Below are 23,007 nucleotides of genomic sequence, written 5' to 3' on the forward strand. Positions count from 1 at the left end.
AAATTGATCTTAGTACCACCTACTGGACAAATATAGAGTTTCTGAGGAACTGACAACAATAGCATTTCAGCTTTTGGACATAAACATTTTGCCTTTTGCCCTGTTGAAATTGCACAGAAAGCTACTGATTTGTTTTATAAAGAACTCTCTTAAAATCAACCTTCTTCAGAGAGATACTGTCATGGATTTTAACCCTCAGGTCACATGGGTAAGGAGTTACCATGAAATTAAAAATAAATGAACTACTAAGATTTAAAAATAAATTTCCCCCTGCAGTATTTGCAACCCCAAAACAATATATGTTATGAATGTCACCATATATAACAGTATGATAAAATAGTAAATGAAAAACAGATAGTGAAATTTACTAGAAATTGGTTATTTCTACACATAAGGACATTTTAAAGAAATACTAGTCCAGAAATTGATTTGTATATTGCTCTTATGTGTTTAGCACATTGCTATCCCATTTCCTTACCATTTAGCTCCAACATTATTTTTGTTTCTTTGATAAAAGCAGGTTTGATGCAGACACAGGGCCGGCTTTAGGAAGTGCGAGGCCCAATTCAAACAGTTTCGACGGGGCCCCGGCAGGGATGACCTAAAAAAAAAAAACCACGTAAAAAAACCACAGAGGGCTTGTACTCAGCGGGCGATGTTCCGAGTCTTCGGCGGCACTTCGGCAGCGGGTCCTTCACTCACTCCAGGTCTTCAGTGGCACTGAAGGACCCACCGCCAAAGTGCCACTGAAGACCCGAAGCACCACCAGGTGAGTAAAAATTAAAAAGGTGCCTCTAGCCAGGGAAAGGATTCTCACTGGGCGCGGGGCCCGATTCAGGGGAATTGGTGAAATAGGCCTAAAGGCAGCCCTGTGCAGACATTACAGCCAGCCACAGAATTCAAGGATGCTAACAGGCAATCTTGAGCAAGGACCAGCAGCATATTTAGTATCTTCCATTTCTGATGTCCCCTGAAGTAATTGGCTTAGTTTGTAGCAAGGGAGATTTTTAACTACAGGTGACCTCTTGAAGTCCCTCACAGCCGTATATTTCTATGGTTCCTCAGTCTACTTTGAGGGTGATTATAGCTCATTAATCCATTTTACGGGAGACTAAGAGCCCGATCTAGCAAAGTGCTGAGTGAATGGAATGGGATTTAAGGGCATTTAGCAGCTGGAAGAATAAGGCCTTCAACTTTCTAAAATAACCAAAGTACAAGAGGAAAAAGATAAGAAAACGCAGGAAAGGGAGAAGGAGCAAAAAAAGTTATAGAATTTAGAAATTCTTTAGACAAGCCTGTTGAAGAGCTGAACTTTCAATCCATTCAGTGTTTAAAAAGAAATAATCCAATTTAAGATGTTAAATTTTAAAAATAAGACACACATTTCAACTAGAATGGCTCGAGCACCGTTATGACCTCTTGTCAGCCCAGTTCATTTTAAATGTTTTTTTCATGGATTATAGCAATATAAAAGAAACACCAGTAATAATTTAGCATACAGAAATCTATTAATAGCTCGGCAGTTGCAGTAGATTCAGAGGGTGAAATTAATTTGTTGTGCAGGGGATCAGCTGAAGGCCTGCTGCACCACACAACCCCCTGATTGGGGCTTTGTGGGGAGACTAGATATAGTATAGCAGTTCAAGGGCACCTCCACATCTCCAGCATACCATGGAAGTGGTCCCCAAATCAGATCTACAAAGGCAGGTGTGAAGGGTTGTGGTGAGTGTTGAGGATCTAGCTGCTCCAACATGCTACAAATAGTGTGGAGGGGATTTGGCAACTATTCTGCTCCACCCTATAGGGTAGAACCTGTGGGGACAGGAGAGCTATGCTGCACCCCACTCCTTGGGTTATGAGCTGGGTTTCATCACTTCACCTCCCACAAAGAGTTGGATTACTTTGGCTTTATACAGAAATGGACTTCATTCATGAGGAAAGGCAGAGCCTAGTCCTCCTCTCATAAGGTTACTAAAGATAAGTCAATTAAGTACTAAGCCATTACAAGCGTACTATGTTTCCAATTGGTATGTCTTAACTGAAGAGATTACTGGAGCACTGCATTATGTTTAACCATCCAGAAAGAACAGTCTAATCATTGTCAAACTGGAGGAGAGGAGCAGAACTAGTGGGCCCTCTGGGGGTCTGTCCAGGTACTAGTCAATATTTTCATTAATTATTTGGACAATGGAGTGGAGAGTGTGCTTATGAAATATGTGGATGACACCAAGCTGAGGAGGGTTGCAAGGACTTTGGAGGACAGGATTCAGTCTTGATAAATTGGAGAACTGGTCTGAAATCAACATGATGAAATTCAATCCAGACAAGTACAAAGTACTTCAGTTAGGAAGAAAAAAATCAAACATGCAAACATAAAATGGGGAATAATGACTAGGCAGTAGTACTGCTGAAAAGGATCTGGGGTTTATAGTGGATCACAAATGGAAGGTAAGCCAACAGTGTAATGCAGTTGTTAATACACCACGGAGTATTAGCCTTTTCACAAGAATGTTTTGTATAAGACACATGAGGTAATTATTCTGCTTTACTTGGAACCGGTGAGGTCTTAGCTACAGTACTGTGTCCAATTCTGAGTGCTACACTGTAAGAAAGATGTGAACAAACTGGAGAGGGTCCAAAGGAGAGCAACAAATATGATAAAAGGTTTAGAAAACTTGTCCTATGAGGAAAGATTTTTACAAGTTGGTATGTTTCGCCTTGATAAAAGGAGTCTGAGGGGGACCTGATAACAGTCTTTAAACATATTAAGGGCTGTGATAAAGAGGGCTGTGATCAATTGTTCTCCATGTCTACTGAAGGTGGGACAAGAAGTAATCAATTTAAATCTGCAGCAAGGGAAATTTAGGTTAGATATTAGGAAAAACTTCTTAACTAGAAGGATAGTTAAGTTCTGGAATAGGCTTCCAAGGAAAGTTGTAGAATCCCCATCACTGGAGTTTTTTACAAGCAGGTTAAACAAATACCTGTCAGGGATGGTCTAGGAGGTATACTTGGTCCTGACTCTCTTCAGGAGGCTGGACTAGATGAACTCTCAAGGTCCCTTGCACCCCTATGACAAGGGTACAGTTATCCATGGCTTATACTACGCCAGCCTTCAGCTCAGGAAGAGGATATAGAGTGCACAATATTGAGAGAGAGAAGAGAAAAGGGGCAACAAAATCTAATAGTAATGATGGAGGCTTTCAACTGTTATGATGGAGGCTAACAAACTGTTAAAATATTACAGGAGGACAAAGATTGGAGAACGAATTTCTTGACACCTTAACTGACTACTTTTAATAATAGCTAGTTCTAGAGCACATTAAAGGAGGTTCTAGTCTCAACTTAATCATATGTAAACTCACAAGAGTTGATTATAACTATAGTTGACACACTAACAGTGGCCACAGTATTATCAGATTCAAATCCTAAAGGAAGGAACAGTACCAAAAACTAGCATGCTGACAGTCCACTTTAGAAAGGGGCACTTAAAAAAAAAGGAGAGAAAACTAGTCAAAAAGGCCCCAAGATCTAAATAAAGACAGACTTCTTCAATTTGGCATGAAGTCTACTTAAAGATACAGTAACAGTCTTGGAAGTCATGGATATCCCTAATAAGAAAAGAGAAAACAGGGAGGCAAGGAGGTGGCCAGTATGGCGAAGTGGTTAAGTGCAAGAGGTTATTCAGGTTAAACAGAGATCCTTCCCAAACTGGAAAACCAACCCCAGTGAAGCCAACAGAAAAGATCATCTGGGAGACATTTTCAAAAGCATTCAGGACCACACGTCTGATTTTCAGTGAGATTGTACTCCTAGTTCCCTCAGGAGCTTTTTGAAAAGCAGCAGAAGGAAATTAGGAGATATGAGAAGGATTATTGAAGAGCAAATTGTCAAAGGTTTGAGATATTAATGAACGTATCAGAGACAGGAAGCCTGCAAGAGAACTGGTCAGTTCACTGAATCACCTAGGATAAGAGTGTTGCAGAGAAGGTAAGTGATTTCTTTGCATCTGTTTTCAGCCCAGAAGATGTTGAAGAAATGCCTACTCTGGACTCACTCTTGTTAGGTAAGAAAGATGGGATACCGTCAGAGACCATGTGTCAGAAAAGGAATAAATGGATAAAGTAAAGAGAATCAAGTGTCCATGGCTAGATGGTATATACCCAGGAGTTCTGAAGGAGATAAGAATGAAGTGCCTGAGCAGCTAACAAAAAGATGAAATCTCATTGACAGAATGACTATTCTGGAGGACAGAATTGCTTGAAGCAATAATTAATAAAAATAGAATTGTAAAAATACAGGCAGACTATTGTATGGTCTAATTGTCATGTCTTCTGCAAAGGAAAATTGTGCCTAACTAATCTACTAGAATTCCTTGAACATATCAAGGAAACAGAAGCTAAAGGAGAACCAGCTGACAATGTTCATCTGGACTACTTCAAAAGCCATTGACAAAGTCCCTTAACAAGAGGCTGGTAAAGAAATTAAGTAGCCATTGAGTAAGAGTCAAAGTACCGTCAGACTAGAAAACTGACCAAGAGACAGCAAACGTAAATGGCCAGTTTTCATCATAGAAGAGGCTTAAAAACAGGGTTCCAGGAGGTTTTGTTGGGAGGACCTCTGTTGATTAAAATATTTATTACTGTCTAAGGAAGATGTGAACTGTAGAGTGGCAAAAGTTGCAAATGACAGTTATTCAGGTTTGTCAAGAATGGAGAAGACTGTGAGAAACAGAGCTGGTTAGAACATGGGGTTTTCCCTAGGGCTGTCAAATGATTGAAAAATTAATCACGATTAACTGTGCGATTAATTGCTCTGTTAAACAATAATAGAATATCATTTAAATATTTTGGATGTTTTCTACATTTTCAGATATATTGATTTCAGTTAGAACACAGAATACAACGTGTACAGTGCTCACTTTGTACTTTTTTTATTACAAATATTTGCACTGTAAAAAAGAAAAGAGATACTATTTTTCAATTCTCCTGATACAAGTACTGTAGTGCAATCTCTTTATCATGAAAATTTAACTGACAAATATAGTTATGTACCAAAAAGAACTGCACTCAGAAATAAAATAATGCAAAACTTTAGAGCCTACAAGTTCACTTAATCCTACTTCTTGTTCAACCAATCACTCAGACAAACAAGGTTGTTTACATTTGCAGGAGATAACGCTGCCTGCTTCTTGTTTACAATGTCACCTGAAAATGAGAACAGGTGTTTGCATGGCACATATTGTAGCCGGCATCACAAAATATTTACGTGCCAGATGTGCTAAAGATTCATATGTCCCTTCATGCTTCAACCATCATTTCAGAGGACATGCTTCCATGCTGATGACAGGTTCTGCTCAATAAAGACTCAAAGCAGTGCGAACCGATGCATGTTCATTTTCATCATCTGAGTCAGATACCATCAACAGAAGGTTGATTTTCTTTTTTGGTGGTTCGGATTCTGTAGTATCCACATCAGACTGTTGCTCTTTTAAGATTTCTGAAAACATGCTCCACACCTCATCCCTCTGAGATTTTGGAAGGCACTTCAGATTCTTAAACCTTGGGTGGAGTGCTGTAACTACTTTTAGAAATCTCACATTGGTACCTTCTTTGCATTTTGTCAAATCTGCAGTGAAAGTGTTTTTAAAACGAACAACATGTGCTAGTTCGTCATCCGAGATTGCCATAACATGAAATATATGGCAGAATGCAGGTAAAACAGAGCAGGAGACATACAATTCTCCCACAAGGAGTTCAGTCACAAATTCAGTTAATGCATTATTTGTTTAACGAGCATCATCGGCATGGAAGCATGTCCTCTGAAATGGTGGCCAAAGCATAAAGGGGCATACGAATGTTTAGCATATTTGGCACATAAATACCTAGCAATGCCATGGTGCCATGCGAACCTCTGTTCTCATTTTCAGGTGACATTGTAAATAAGAAGTGGGCAGCATTATCCCCCATAAATATAAACAAACTTGTTTGTCTTAGTGATTGGCTGAACAAGAAGTAGGACTGAGTGGACTTGTAGGATATGAAGTTTTATGTTGTTTTGTTTTTGAGTGCACTTATGTAACAAAAAAAAATCTACATTTGTATGTTACACTTTCATGATAAAGATATTACACTACAATACCTGTATGAGGTAAATTGAAAAATATTATTTTATCATTTTTACAGTGCAAATATCTGTAATAAAAATAATATAAAGTGAGCACTATACACTTCGTATTCTGTGCTGTAAATTGAAATCAAATATTTGAAAATGTAGGAAAACATCCAAAATATTTAATACATTTCAATTGGTATTCTGTTTAACAATGCAATTAAAACTACAATTATTTTTTTAATCGCGATTACTTTGAGTTAATCACATGAGATAATTGTGATTGACAGCCCTAGTTTTCCCCTACTACCACAGAAAAATTCAATTTTTTGTCAAAAAGAACAAAAAACATAACATTTTTGATACTCAGTTTTTCAATAAGTCTAATTTTACTTTCTGTAAAAATGCTTTTTAAAAAAAAAAATCATTTTCCATAAAAATCAGTTTCATCAGAAAATTTTGGATCTTTTAGTGATGAACTTCAGAGGGATCTAATTAAGCTCAATGAACAGCAATACAACGGAAGTGAAATTCTCAGTTAATAAATACAGGGTAATGCACACTGGAAGGGATCATTTGAATAAGTTGCACACCTTTCTCAGTTCTAAGTTAACAGTAACACAGGAAAAAGAAATAGGCACCGCTGTTGAGAGCCCACTGGAGACCATGTCCAATGTGTCCCAGCCATCAAAAGAGCAAACAAAATGTTAAGGATGCATAAACAGCGGAGGTGGAACAGAACACTGAAATGATAATACCATTATACATATCAATGGTGCACTCTCACTTCAAATACTGTGTTTAGTTCTGACCACTCTATCTCAAAAAAGATGCAACAGAAATATAAGGGGATCAGAATAAGGCAGTGAAAATGTTTAAGAGGATTATGAGCATAAAAAATACTCTATAGAAGAAACTGAAAAGAATTTCTGAAAAGACGACTGTTTCCATTAGAGAGGAGATGAATGGGGCACCAGGATAAAGCTATATAAAATAATGAATGGCATAAAGAAGGTAGGCACAGTGAATACACTTGGACACTTATTAATACAAGCAGATGGGGGCAGTCTGGGGGTATGTCTACACTTCAGACTGGAGGTGTAATTTCCAGCTCAGGTAGATGTACACACACGAGCTTTGATTGTGCTAGCACACTAAACACAGAAGTGAAGCTGTGGCAGTTTAGGTGGCAGGATGGGTTAGCCACTCAGGTACAATCCCTCCTGGGACCGTGGTACTTGGGCAGCTACCTCTCCTGTCACTTATGCCACCATGGTTAAACTTCTATTTTTAGAACACTAAACTGATCAAAGCCAAATACCTGTACCAGGCCTGAAAATCACACCTTCAGCTTAAAGTTGGACAAACCCAATTAAATAAAAAGGCAGCAAATTTAAAAGCAGTAAGAACTACTTCACACAATGCATAGTTTGCTTGTGGAGCTCATTGCCACAAGACATCTTTGATGCCAAGAGCTTAGCAAGAGTCAAGAAATAGTTGGACTTTGAGAGATTATCCATATGGATAATGAGAACAGCCAGAATGACAATAATAATGATTTAAAAACAAAACAAAACAAGAGTTTTGGACCTGATATAAATGCTTAAGGCATAAGCCAACCTCTAGCCCAGGGCAATTAGGAGAAAACATTCTGCATAGATCAGTTATTCCTTTCATTTGCTTTGTGTTTGGAGAATGGATATGGGGGATCAACTAGGACAATTTTGTTCAGCTCCTCAGGGTAAAAATGTTGTGATTACATTCTTTAGTTTTTGTAAATTTTTAAATCTTGGTACTTACATCTAACTACTTAAATCTGAGTTACAAGATTATGTGCATTTTCAAATGTGTATTTTCAATGTTATGTCAAAGAGGACTAAGAAACTGAAGCAATCAGAAATAAACTTTCAGAAGAGTGTACATTTTCAGTGTTTTGTTTTTAACTAATAGAGATTACATCAATTTAAAATATGCTGAAAAGTAATATTGCACATTTCACCAGAATTAGGGAACTCTCTATATCCAATTTTAAAGTGTTTTATCGCTCTCTAAAGAAGAAATGAATGCAACTTTAACCTCTGTAATATAGTTATTGAATTAGTAAGAAAACAAAATTTATACAGAAATGAAGTTGAAGAGGAAATCAAGATTATTTCTACAAGTCAAAATACAAGTTATTATTTGCAGATCCACTTAATATCACACTCATTTAGTGATTTTTCTGTTCTGTTGCAGGCACGTTATCAGTTTCAGTATACTTTTTGCATTTGAGCTCCCTCTTGTGGCTAGTTCTGCTAATAGGTTTATCCAGACAGAGAAGCCTACTTGCAATAGAAAATTGTTTCCACTAAACAGTCTATCTGTATCTGGGAGGTTTCAGTGTGATTTGGATGACTTTCTCTTTACCATTTTGTCAAACCAAGAAAAATAAAGCTGAACTTCAGAGAAAATCTGGCCTATTGCTATAACAATGCCAAATGTTTGTATCCTTGCACAGCCTTAGAGACCACTATATGGACATAGCATAGAACCTGTAGTGAGGAAGTATCTGTAAGACAACTTTCTGCTCTCCTTATCCTGGACCTGTTTGGGGATAGAATCACCCATAACATAATTAGAAGCAGCCTAAGAACTAGTCTAAGTGACTCCAGCTAGAGCAGTCCACACATACAGTACTCCCAGGCCAGCCAAGGCTCACTAGATTTCAGTATGATCCATCTCTGACCCCTTCTCCCTTGACTAAGTCCAGGAACACCTTCCATGTCTGGCACTGGGGTGAAGGGTTGCACAGAGCTGGCCCTACTTCAGCAGAAATCCTGCCTGCTTTAAACAATGCTAAGTGGATGGAGCCAGGGACTGGGATGTAGCCCCAAACACACGTAACCCATTTTAATAGATATACTAGTGTATAATAATGCCATAAAGGACGGAGGCCACCCTCCTCTTTCCACTGGCAGTGGATTCCCATCCACTTTAGACAGCCATCAGAGACACTTAAAGGGAAGTTGTGTCTCCCTATGGATTTGGGCCCAGGAGGAAAATAGTCATTTTTCATTTCTGCTCATCCTCTTGGCCTCCTGCTTTGTCCAATAGCATTTGTAGCAAGAGGTACAAACAGAATTACCTCTCAAATAACACAGACAGAAGAGGTAGAGGAGGCAGCATGAGATATTGGCCTAGGGCTCTGGGAAGTGAGGAGCCTGGTGCGAGAGAGACTGAATGGGATTCTTCCTCTTTCCCCTCCCACTGGAAAGACTGGAACCTCTTCCACCAGTCCCATCTCACAGGGTAACATCTATGGCCAAGGGGCTTCTCCGCATGATATCCCTGTCTGTAGCATCCTTCTGTCATGTCTGAGGATAAGTTCTCCTTTCATTTTGTTTGCCGTACTAGTTGTACTCTGAAGGTGCTCACATGAGTGGGAGCAATCTGCAGTTACTTCTTTGCCAAGACACATTAAGGCCTGCAGACAGGGGTGCCCACAAAGTGGGAAAGGTATTTTTTCCCTCTACCTGCAAAAATATGCTGCAAGTCTCACCCAGCTGTCAACTAGCCCAGGGAGTTGCTCCACTATGGACGTGTTAGGCTGATAGATTAGAATGTCCATCCTCCACTGCTCTCAGTGGGGTTGCACAGGGTGTAATTTAACCCAGGATGTTCATTTCTGAGCCCTCTTACTCATACTTAGATTGTAAAATCTTTAGGGCAGTACCCATATCTTGAATGTCTGAAGCACTGGTGTTGATGCATCATCTTCATATCCTGTACTGAAGCACATACTACTGTTGTTGAAGCAGGGAATGGCTCCCGTATCGGCTTCCACTGCTGGGACCATTGACTGACAGAGCTGGTTGGAAAATGGTAAGAAATGAAAGAATTTTCACCCAGGTCAGACTGGCAGCGACCTTGGGGTTCTTTGTTCACCTTCCTTTGCAGTACTGGACATGGGTAATTAGCCAGATCATTTCTCACTCAAATCCCTGCCAATTCAGGGTCCTTAGGCATTGGTGTGTCTTGGTCTGTCCTGTTCTCTGCCTGTGGCAAAACAGTATCTTAGGCTTCTGAGGGCTGTAATATTTGCTCTAATTCTGTTTATTAGGCTTGGTGTAGAGGTGGCTGGGTGGTGTTGGTGGCCTAGGATATACAGGTCAGACTAGGTGATCTGGCCATCCCTTCTGTCCTTAATCCCGTCCATTCTAAAAATGCTGAAAGTTTGTTTCTAAATTTTCCAGGTTTTCAAAAACTGGAGGGGGGGGGGGGGAAGACAGGAAGGTCAAAAAACCCAAAAAGTTCAGAAACAAAAATTTTCCTTGAAAATTTGGAAACCAGTAGCAATATCTGATATACATTACTTCCTGAGCAGAAATAAGAACTATTTTGGTGGACAGGAGAAAATACACATCAAATTTTGGTCAAGTGACCAAAATTTAGCCAAGACATTTAAATAAATAGAACAAGAAGTGTTCAGTAAATAGTAATTGTTCCACTAAAATGTAGGTATTTCTGGCTAAACAAAATACTCCAACTCATGAATATTAGATGCTATGAATATATTAAATAAAACTTTAGTTATGAGCATTTTACTCATGAAGTGTAAACCGACTTTATTAAAGTTAATAGCATGTGTAGCTTCCAGAGGATTGCAATAAGTAGGCTTTGCAGAATTTATATATATATATATATATATATATATATATATATATATATAGTGACAGGGTCAGGCCAAATGGCTACAGGAAAGTGATAGAAGGCAGATATATTAGTCCCAGGTTAAGTAGGTCCCCTTTCCCTGAGTAAGGTAACAGGAAAGGTTCCAGAACAATCAGGAACTTTCTGGAAACAATTAAGGCAAACAGGCTGATTAGAACACCTGCAGCCAATCAAGAAGCTGCTAGAATCAATTAAGGCAAGCTAATCAGGGCACCTGGGTTTAAAAAGGAGCTCACTTCAGTTTGTGGTGTGAGTGTGAGGATCTGGGAGCAAGAGGTGCAAGGAGCTGAGAGACGGAGGGAGGGAGGGAGGGAGCGAGCGAGCGACGAGGGAGGGAGGGAGGGAGGGAGGGTGCTGCTGCTGCAGGACTAAGGAGTACAAGTGTTATCAGACCCCAGGAGGAAGGTCCTGTGGTGAGGATAAAGAAGGTGTTTGGAGGAGGCCATGGGGAAGTAGCCCAGGGAGTTGTAGCTGTTATGCCACTGTTATAGGAGGCACTATAGACAGCTGCAATCCACAGGGCCCTGGGCTGTAGAGTAGAGGGTGGGCCCGGAGTAGAGGGTGGGCCCGGGTTCCCCCCAAACCTCCCAACTCCTGATCAGACACAGGAGGAGTTGACCCGGACTGTGGGTTCCACCAGAGGGGAAGATCTCTGAGGCGAGCAAATCCACCAATCAGGACCCACCAAGGTAGAGGAGGAACTTTGTCACTATATTGATTTTATCTTTAAGCATTTTTTTATTTTTATTTGATTTAAATTTTCAGAGTTGCAGGAAGCTATGGGGGGGTGGGGGGTCAGACATTGAATGACAGTAGATGCTGAGATTCTAAAAAGCTTTCTAACTATTAAGCCAGAAATTGTCAACATCACATGCAAAAAATACAAAGTGTGACAGACCCAGGCCAGTGTGATACAGCAGTCTGGTAGAGGGCAAATATACTTGTCACTGGCAGGGTAGTTTTCTGTTCCCTGAGTGACTAGAGCAGGGGCTGCACTGGAGTAATCAGGAACCTGCTAGAACCAATTAAGGCAGACAGGCTGATTAGAACACCTGCAGCCAATCAAGGCAGGCTAATCAGGGCACCTGGGTTTAAAAAGGAGTTCACTCCAGTCAGGTGAGGGGGAGCCAGAGGAGAGGAAGTGTGTGTGAGGAGCTGGGAGCAAGAGGCACAAGGAGCTGAGAGTGAGAGGCTGTGCTGCTGGAGGACTATGGAGTACAAGTGTTATCAGACACCAGGAGGAAGGTCCTGTGGTGAGGATAAAGAAGGTGTTTGGAGGAGGCCATGGGGAAGTAGCCCAGGGAGTTGTAACTGTCATGCAGCTGTTACAAGAGGCACTATACACAATCCACAGGGCCCTGAGCTGGAACCCGGAGTAGAGGGCGGGCCCGGGTTCCCCTCAAACCTCCCAACTCCTGATCAGACACAGAAGGAGTTGATCCAGACTGTGGGGAAGATCACAGAGGTGAGCAAATCTGCCAATAAGCGCAGGACCCACCAAGGTAGAGGAGGAACTTTGTCACAAAAGTAAATAATCTTAAATCAAACTCTGATAAGTTCCCAAGCAACATTTTTCTTACTTTGCCAATCTATACATTTCAAATATTATTGATGAAAATATGTTGTTGGTTTGTGTATATACGATGAAATTGATGTTTATTGACATTTACCGATCATTCCAAAGCTAGCAATAAAAATGTACCCACAAGTGGGGAACATTTGCTAAATAATAGTAACTTGTGCTAGAATAATAATCCTTTAGACTGACATTTTGTCTAACTACATTTTACACATCAAAATCAGGGTATCCGAGTTATACGAGCTCACTTTTTAAAATGAACTGTGGAGGAAAGATGGTTTAATTTTCCAAGGTGAAATGGTCAATCAGTGATTAGAAATGGACATGTTCCTGTGTGAAGCAGACAGAAATTTTCCAGGGATAAACAATTACAAAACAAACTATTCCAAAGAGTCTACAGAAGTCTTACCTTTCAGCCACCTTTTTCCATTAACTTGTCCATAACCCGCTACAGAGGGGCACATAAATGCTTCAAACACACAAAAATATGCCCAAAGTATGGAAAAATCTGGGATAGGATGGTAACGGTCACTTTGTAGTTGTTTGTGTGTCTATCATTTTCCCTGACGATCTTTCAGATTTAAAGTATGAGGCATGAATTGTCTTAGAAAAGGTCTCTAGCATTTATCTATTTCTCAGTCTTTCAACCAACCACGACTTCTTTAGAAAAGAACAATACCCTTGATAAACAGAAAATCCCAAATGGCACATATTTTGGTGCTCACACAGAGAGCTATAATGAACTTGGACTGTAAGCCACCTGGGGAAGGGGCTCTTTTTGATCTGAGTTTGTACAGCACCTAGTACAATGGGGGTGCTGTACAAACACCAGGGCTCCTCAGTGCTGTGGTAATATTCATGATTAACAGGACTGTCAGCAGTACACTGAATACACATTTCCTTGAAGTCATGTCCATTCACTTGGATAGAACAATAAGTCAAGTTCTCTTGCTCTTTGACTGGGAGGCATTTAGGGACACATCAGTTATGATAGGAAGACTCACTTTGTCATGACAAGGTTTCATCCTGTGATGGCACCATTTGAATCCAGACAAACACCCGGGAAATTATAGCTTTTCCAGAGTCATTCATGATGGTATTTTACTACAGGAGCAGCTGATTTTTATAAGGAGGCTGAATAGAGATGACGTTTTAGTTTTCTGCGGACTTTGCTACATTTTGCAGAAGTTACGTTCTTGCAGTGTTGTCCCTCCTGGTTTTGAAAATTGCCTTCACGCTGTTTTGTCTGCAAATGGATAGTCTGAAGCCAGATAGCAAAGAGGTGCCCATGCTGTGTTAGGAGCCCAATGATAGCACCTAATTTATGTAAAGTGGAGCAGATTACAGCAGACACTTCTTTAATACAGAAGGTACAGCGTGCATAGACTGCAGGTCCATGTATGTAGTGGGGCATCTTGATCAGAGCAGCATTTTACTTTGAAAGATGAACTTTGGATACTGGGACTCCTAGTGATAACACATGAGGGAGGCCACAGTGTGGAGCACCATAGTCCATCTGGGTCAGTCCAGAGCCCAGGGCCCCCTGACCCTCTTTAGTCCCAGCCCAGAGGCTTGTTCTGCTTCCAGAAGCTCATATTTAACAACCCCACCTGGCCCCTCCCCAATCCTTTGTCCTCCAGCTGGTCACACCCCACTGGCCTCCTAAGGAGGGTGGACTATCCATGGTCATTTGTTGCTAGGTGCCAAGTGTCCTGCCAACTGGAGTGGCCATTGTCTTCTGGGACTCTCCAAGGGCATGGGGCCCAGGCTCCAGACAGCTAGGCATCAGTCACACCTGTATCTTTGGGCATCTCCAAAGAGTAAACACCCTTTCCCCACCACCTAGTTAATCATGCACCACATAGACGAAACAGGCAAACAACAGTCCGACAAACATTATAAATAATTCCCACTCCATCACAGGAAACGGCACAGATATACCAGTTTCAGTGTGGCCTCCGAGATCAAAGCAAAGATAAACTAGATTGAGTAGACACTCCCACAAGCCTGGATACTCTCATGGACCTTACCATCTATATAGAAAATTGGTTACAGGAACTGAAAGGGCAAAGGAGGAGTCTGGCAATTCTCCAATCCAGGTACTATGACCCTTTCACCAAGCCAATTCTGGTGGATGTGGGCCATTGATGGCTCACCCCTTTAGAAAAGAAACTATGTCGTCAGCACTATCTCTGCATCTACTGCAGTGAGTCAGGTCACTGCATCCTTGCCTGCCCCATATGAACTCCAAGAAAGCCTGGAAAAGAGCTCCCACACACTCTGGTCTTGACTGGAACGTGTGCAGAGCCCCTCCCAAGAGCTCCCACTTGAAGGTGCCGGTCCAGTTTCACAGACCTGGGGCACCTGTACAAAATTCTATCCTACTGGCCCTCCTTGACTCAGGTGCAGCTGACTGCTTGATAAACACAGGGGCGGCCCAGCTCCTGCAGATCCCCCTTCAATGCAAGGCCACCCTGACTTTGTAGAGACTATTGACATTTCCTTTTTATTGTCTGGTCCAGATGCAGAGGAAACAATTCCCCTTGAGGCTGTGATTCAGTGGCACCAAGAAGTGTTACAATTTGGTGTGATCCATTCTCCACACTTGCCCCTGGTCTTCAGTATCTCCCAGCTAGCCCTCCACAACCCATCTATTTGATGATAAGCATAGGAAATTTGTTTTCCACCAGCGTTTTGGTGGCAGCACTGCAGGAGATCAGCAGATCCTGTGCTTGCATCCAAACCTCAAGAGATTCAGATGGAGGTGACCATCTAAGTAGACCCTTCCATTGCAGCTACATCTGAGCTCCCTTTGAAGTATCAACGTTATGCCCGTGTTTTTGAAAAGAAGACTGTGGAAACCTTACTTCTGCACCAGGACTATGACTGCCCAATAGAGCTGCAGCTAAGATCCAAAATACCATTTGGACGAATTTATATCATGTCAGAACCTTATATGGCAGCACTCAGAGAATACCTCCAGGAGAATCTGGTCTGAGGATTTATCCACAAGTCAACCTCAGCAGCGGGCACACCAGTCCTGTTTGTCAAAAAGAAAGATGGCAGTCTCCAACTCTGAATGGATTACCACACATTGAATTAGAACACTATCAGGAATCATTACCCACTACTACTGATTCCTGAGCTGCTGGACCGCAATGGGGCTGCCTGTATATTCACCACATTGGACCTATTTGGGGGAAGGGGCAGGGGAACAACCTCATGCAAGTCAGAAAGAGGATCAGTGGAAGACTGCCTTCTAGATCTAGTATGGCCATTACGAATATATGGTCAACCCAAAAGGCATTACCAATGCCCTGGCTACCTTCCAACATTTTACAAATGATGTGTTTCGATATATACTGGACCAGTACATAATAGTCTACCTAGAAGACATAGTGATCATCTCTAATGACCCTGAACAGCATACCATTTTATGTCCAAACCCTCAGGAACACTTGTGGCAGCATAGCCTTTATGCCAAGCTCGAGAAGTGTACCTTCGATCAGACCTCCACAGAGTTCTTGGGCTTCATCTTCTCTCCAGAAGGGATCCAGATGAAGCCATGTAAGGTCCAATCCATCAGAGATTGGCTGACTCCCCATATGGAACAGGACCTGCAATGCTTCATGGGGTTTGCCAACTTGTATTGAAGATTTGTTCTGATTTTTTTCTATCCTTCACTCCTCTCCTCTGGAAAAACACCCAATCACATTGGTCTCCGGAGGCTCAGCATGCATTCGATCAACTGAAACTTCTCTTTACTGTAGGGCCATATTGGTTCACCCCAACATCTCACAAGCCTTCACTATAGAAGCTGATGCCTCCAATACAGCAATCTGGGCTGTCCTTTCCCAGTGATTTGGTCCCAAACAAGCATTACACCCATGCACTTACTACTCTAGGAAGCTCACCCCTGCAGAGACAAACTCTGAAATACTTTGAAAAGGAACTCCTGGCAATAAAAACCACCTTTGCAAAATCTCAGAAGTTCCTAGAAGGAGCTCACCACCTGGTCCAGGTGTTCACTGACCACAAAAACCTGGAATATCTATGTTGAGCGAAAGCCTTAAACCAACTGAAGCTTCAGTGTGCCTTATTTTTCCTCACAATTTGATTTCACTATTACCTATCGTCCCTGCTCCAAAAATGGCAAGGTGGATGCTCTGTCTCAAAGTACCACTCCACAAGATCCCAGCCAGGTACTAACTGCATTCTCCTGCAATTAACACAACTCCTGCAATTCTTATACTGAGATCACAATAATCTGCAGGTGAGGAAAAGAAGTTTTTGTGGAGGCTAATTAAATACTTTGCTAAAGTCAAGTGCCCTTTGGAGAGAGTAGCACATTAGCCAGGGCTTGTTTATACCCAAATGTGTTCTTTCTCGCTGCTCTGTAGTAGGCAGTGCACCCTGTGATGCAGGGAAAGATGGCTAATGAAGTGGGCAGGGTGGGGAAGGCAGGTTAGCCAGTGTGGAGAGCTGCACAGATGGAAGGTAGAGTGGGATCTCAGCCCAATAAGCCCTGGAATGCGATTCCTTCCAAGGACATGCTCATTTGAGATGTAATGATATTGAGTTGGTGTGCAACAGAATGTAGTAAGAAGAGCATAGAATGGATTTTATTAACACTATTAAGCTACTTGTGAATGATTTTGTGACTATATATATTGGTGACTTCTTTCTCTGAATATCACTGTAATCTGCAGTGAAAGTCACTAGATTGGTCACTGATCACTTTGATACTTATTTCCTCACTAGGGAAACCAAAAAGTCACTGAGTAAGGAACGGTTGGTTCATCTTTTGATAGTAACTTACAGCCATCGGGCCAAGGATAACTGCAATGGTTGCTTCTGACAACCCTAGTAAAACCACTCTTAATTATTCTTCAGGCTTTGAGTATTTATGGGAATCTATTGAGAGCTGAGCGTAGTGCTGGGAGCACCCAGAGCACTTACCTTGAAGCATGTGGCATACCCTGCTCACTGCCACACACCTCGGGGGCTGGTGTAGCACAGCAATGGCCAGCAGTGGAGTCAGTTGCATTATATTTCTTCTGACACGCTGGGGTGGGCAGAGTGCGCCTTACAACAGGTTTCACAGCATAGTGTATCTTATAATTCACAGAAAGTAGCTATTAAGTATTTTAGCGCTATTTCTGCATTGTCTGATCACACTATACAGAGACATTGCTAATGTCAATGGGTGTGCAAACCATATAACATCCCTTGCTTTTTGCACCATTTGATTGCCCTCTAACTACTTTGGAAAGGGTCTTTTTGTACTTTCTATAAATAAAATGTGCACATCTTTATATATATAATAATTTCAGGACTCATCTGTGGGCTTTTGGCATCTCAAAGCAAGCAACTGTTAAAGTAAATCAGGATTATGGGCTTGATCTGGAGATGATGAACACCACTATAAAAGAGGTAGGAAGAAACTGTTTAAAACATTAACACTCTAAATCATACTCCTCTTGTACTAAATAGCTTTCCATAGGAACAGACTTGTCAGTCTGACAAAGGCAACTTTGCCTACCTGAACTGTGAGATAAAAGCATCAGTAACTGCCAAATTTGTTATCTCTGTGTTCTGAAAAGCATTTGGCTTAATGCTATTCGCTAATTGGTAGATGATTCTTAAAATGTTTCCAACACATTTTCATTGTTTAATTTACTCCAGTGGAAAGCGGATCTAAAATGCTACTGAATCAGGCTGGTGAAGTTTTGCAACCAATTTGTCACTCACTCTGCCAAATAACTACACAGGATTCAGGATAATAGAGAATCTAACTCAACATTTCTCCCATAGAATCAAATCTATCCTCATTTTACAGATTCCCTAGCCATTGGACCACTCTTCCTCTCAATGTGCTGCCTCCCCACTGGGGAATAGAAATTCTGATGCCTGCATGATGGGCAGGGACACTTTCCACTAGACTAGAAAGAAAAGAACTGAGAGCTGTTTCTTCATTGACTCATTGATGGTAAAGGTGACAGTCTCCAGCAGAGCTTTTGTTAGCAACTATTTTATGATCCAGGTGCAATTGAATGTTAAATTTAACTCCAGTGTCTAATTACTTTTTAGTTTTCACTCTAAAAGGCCACCTGAATAGAAAGGCCAGAAAATGCTAACTATACATGTCACGGGTCATTGTCTTTCAGTGGTAGGTTCTATTACCAGTAAAAACATTACCACCATTAAGCAGATAATGTGCCCTAGAATCGACTTTTTACTCATTGTCTCAGTTCACAAAGGCATCACAAGCCATGATGTTCTAGTGTAAATATTAAACACTTGGGGCTTAATTGGTCTGATAAATGTTTATCTTTCAAGCTGTGCTGTTAAGTAAACTGGTTGGCATTCCCTTTTACCAAGAACTGGTTTAGTCACGGGGGACAGTGCTAACTATAGTTTCTGGGGCATTTCCCCCTAGGAGAATTTATAAAACTCAATAAATAATTCTCAACAGTTTAAGTCTGCAAAATGCTGTACAAACATGATCTGACTGAGCCTCACAACATCCATGGGAGACAAAGAAGTTATCCCCATTTTACAGATACCAAAATAGAGCATGGGCAAGTTGTCCAACCTCTAAGATAAATAGGAAATTGTAAGATTCAGTGATTAAAACACTACATTTCCTAGTTCTCATTCCTGTGCTTGGCCCGCTATACAGTAATCCTGCTAGAAAAAAGTAGGAAATAGGATGCAGGTAGGGTTGCCAACTTTCTAACTTCAGAAAATTGAACACCCTTGCCCCACTCCTGCCCTGCCTCTTCCTCGAGGCCCCTCACCATCGCTTTCCTGAGGCTAAGTGAAAAATTCTAGGCTAAGGCAACATTACAGGTGGGAAATATAAGGTTTGCTGGGCAACCCTAATTCACACACACACATCAATTTCAATTAAAATACAAAATATACGCAAGGCAAGTAAGTTAATGTTGTCCTGAGAAATTTTAAAGGAAGCTGTCAGCTTGAACTGTTGTCAGGTTTAAAAACAAACAAACAAACAAACAACTTTAAGTAGTTACCACGTAAACAATCAGAGAAATGGGGAAACTTACTATATACTGAATTCATTCAACTGTACTAAATGAATAAACAGAAAGAGAGGAAAATATTTTCTCCTCTAATCAGAGTTACAGTAACTTCAGGTGTTACCTGTGAGACAAGACAAGAATATGATTTTTAATGTTAATTACATCTCTTAAGTGTGTCACTTCCTGACTTTTGAGTGTTTAAATCTGTACTCTGAATGCTACATAAAGAAGATTATAGAAAGTTAATAGTTAGACTGTGCACTTCTATGGCATCATCCTGGAGATGTGCATTCAACTACTGCTTTGTGTAGTTAGAATGTCACTTAAACAGCTGCTCCAGCCGAATCCCTACTAAAGGCAACAGTTATTTCCTTTACTCCATTATTACACCACCAAAACCCTGATCCTGCACTGGGAGTAGCCCCATTTACTTCAGCAGAGTTCTGTGTGGCCACAGAAGTCCTCCCACACAGAGCTCTTTGCAGGAGCATGGGCTAACCCTTTGTTTGGATGTTGTCTTTATTTTTCCTGGAATGCAGCAGCCCCAACTGCTCTCATAAAATGCAGGTGTGTGTGGTTTCATGAGCTGTCTCACTCTTTCCCCAACAGCTGGGGATTAGTGAAGGTATCATTATTGTGCATTACTTATATGGTGCCTACACAAGTATTAGGCACTTGACAGAGAGACCAACAGCTTAGTCCAGAAGGGCTCAGTCTGCAGACAAGCAGGCATTGTCTGGGCTTCTGGCACTACTCCCCACACCTAGGAGCGATCCCTCACAGCAACCAGGACATGCACCTTTCAGCTCCTGCAGGATCATCTGAGGGCAGCAGTTGAACCCACAGTGCTGAGCACTGGCAGCCACACAAGGAACTTGGCAGCCCTGGATTCATGCCCGCTACAGCTTCCCAGCCAATGGGAGCTGCAGAGCTGGTGCTTGGGTTGGTGCCTGTGGGCAGGGGCAGCACAAAGAGCCCCCCCGGCCATCTCTTCGCCTAAGAGCCTGAGGGACATGCCACTGCTTCCGGGAGCTGCAGGGAGCCTGCCTTAGCCCCGCTGCGCTGCCAACTGGGCTTTTAGCAGCCTCGTCAGAACCGTAAGTTAGGTAAGTACTGAGATTGCAAGGTCTTTGGGGTCAGGGACTATCTTTTTCTTCTGTGTTTCTACAGTGCCTAGAAGGCCCGTGACTGGGGCACATAGGCGCTACCACAATACAAGTCACATCTCATAACAGAGAGCCTATTAATATTACTTCTTTCTTCATAGAGAAAGATTTACAACAGTAGGTAACAGTAAATTTTCAGGCACATGGAGTGAGAACTGCATATACATATATTAGGCCATCTAAATGACTGTTTGAATCACTTAGAATTGATCTTGGATAATAAAACTCTGTCATGCTGCATGTATTTGAATCCTTCCGCAGAAATCCTCTTAGGCAATGCTAGGAGTGATATTGCAGTCTACTTTGTATGCATAAGTAAGCAAGTGTGTAATTAACTAAGAAAGTAAGTATAGCTTGAAGCAAAGGATTTCAGAGGGCTCGGATGAAAAATTAACTAGGGAAAACATGCACACAAAAAGGACAATGACAGAGTGAAATCTTCCTGTAGTATGGTACCTTAATGACAGAACAGGAATAGCCTGCAGAGGACATGGAATTCTCACCAACAGATTACTGACTTAGGAGGAATGATTAAAAACAGAATCTATATGGATTGCCTAAGATACGGATTCATGGATCTTATGGCCAGAAGCGACCACTAGGATATAGCTGATCTCCATCAAAACACAGGCTACAGAATGTTTCCCAGTAATTCCTGTGCCAGAGAGAATTTTTCTTCTATACTCTAAGCTGGGAGAAGAGGGTTTATGAAAATGCCTACAAGTATTGTGTGAACGTCGAGGAAGGAAATTAATTTATTTTAAACTTTATAAAAAATTCAAGCTCTGAAGTAGAGCTGACTCAAAAATTAAAATTCTTCCTGTTTAAAAAAAAAAAAAATTCTCGGAAATATCCTCGTTCTAAATTTTTCAACCAAAAAAATTCAGGTTTTTTGTTGATATTTTCAAAACAAAATGTACATTTTCTTTGTTTTGTCTTAAAATGTAATTTTGTTTTTGGAAACTGAAAAATTTTGGGTTTTCCATTTTTGGTTTCCAGATTTTCAAGTTTCACCCCAGCCCTTATTCCCTCCCCCCACTGGAAAAAGTAAAGGGAAAGCTAAAAGATAAGTGTGTGAAAATGGAGAAAACCCCTCTTTTACATACTTCTGTACTGTTTTCCAACTCTTTCCATTAGGCCTGACTCTTCACTGCCTTGCACCTTGGAGAGTCATTAACAGACTTGCAAGTAATGTGAAGTACCAGTGACACTGTAAGGTGCAAGAAGCTGGAGAATCAACCCCCCACTCTTTGTCTATTCTTGAATTAGATGGTGAATTGATCTCTCTATAAAGTTACTCTTTAAAGTACTTAAACATTCATGCTTTGTACACTCTAATTTCATCCCTGCATGCACTTCATTTCCTATCATCCTCAAAGTCATTGTTGATATTCACCTATCCTTCCAGCCAAGATGGCTGGGACCTAGCTTCCTTTCTAGCCTTTGACAGGACTGTTGAGTTCACCAGCTGCTTTGCTACAGAGCACCATGAAGTACTTCCTCCCTCCAATGGTCACTGCAGTACTAGCAACTCCAGCCACTCCATCAAACTAGAGTACAAAACACCACCTATAAATGAGGTTGTTCAAGTGTTTCAATTTTAAGGCTCCCCCCCCTGCCATTACTTCACACTCTTATCTTTCTGACTGAAATTTAGCATCTTTTATTCTCAGCCTAGTATCATTCCCCTCCTCTTTCCCCAAAGAACTTTGAGCAAACAGTTCAGCTGTGTTAGAGAATGAAGAGTAAAAAACTGCACTTTTGACATTAAAAATAAATGTGGCTACTTTGTTTAAACAGCTCTGGTATGACAATGGGAAGTGGGAGAACTTTGACACTCATCTATGTCCCAAGCTTTATGGTGATCAGTGGAACTCTTAATTTGGATCATTATAAATCATTTTAAAGAAAAGGGCACTTTGTGCATGTGCATTTTTTCAAAATTCAGATTTTTTAAAATAATGCTTTGTCAACATTCTGTGCACGCATGCCTAGGAAAGTGGGTGAGAATACCTCAATGTGTGTGAACTATGATTTGCAAGGGTGTACATGGGATATGACAGGAATTTACATTGATGTAGCACTCTATGGCTCAGGTGACTAATGGTGGGATATAGAGGTTTTTCATTTCCAAGTCACAAATCCAGCCCAAGTAACTAGTGACAGAAGAGCTGAAATGGCCAGCAACTGGTATATCTCAGTCCATTTCTGAGAGCCCACATCTCACCAGCCACTACCAGAGTTGCCACAACTGATAATCTTTGTCAGTCTCAGCAGAAAGTCCCAAAGACAGAAAGGGGCAGGAGAAAACTATTCCTTTTAATGCCTCGGGTAATTCTCTGCAGGCAACGCTGAATTGCTGCCCATGTTGTAGTTTGTGCGATGATGAAATATG

This window comes from Gopherus flavomarginatus, chromosome 4 (genome assembly GCF_025201925.1).
Source record: "Gopherus flavomarginatus isolate rGopFla2 chromosome 4, rGopFla2.mat.asm, whole genome shotgun sequence".
NCBI lineage: Eukaryota > Metazoa > Chordata > Testudines > Testudinidae > Gopherus > Gopherus flavomarginatus.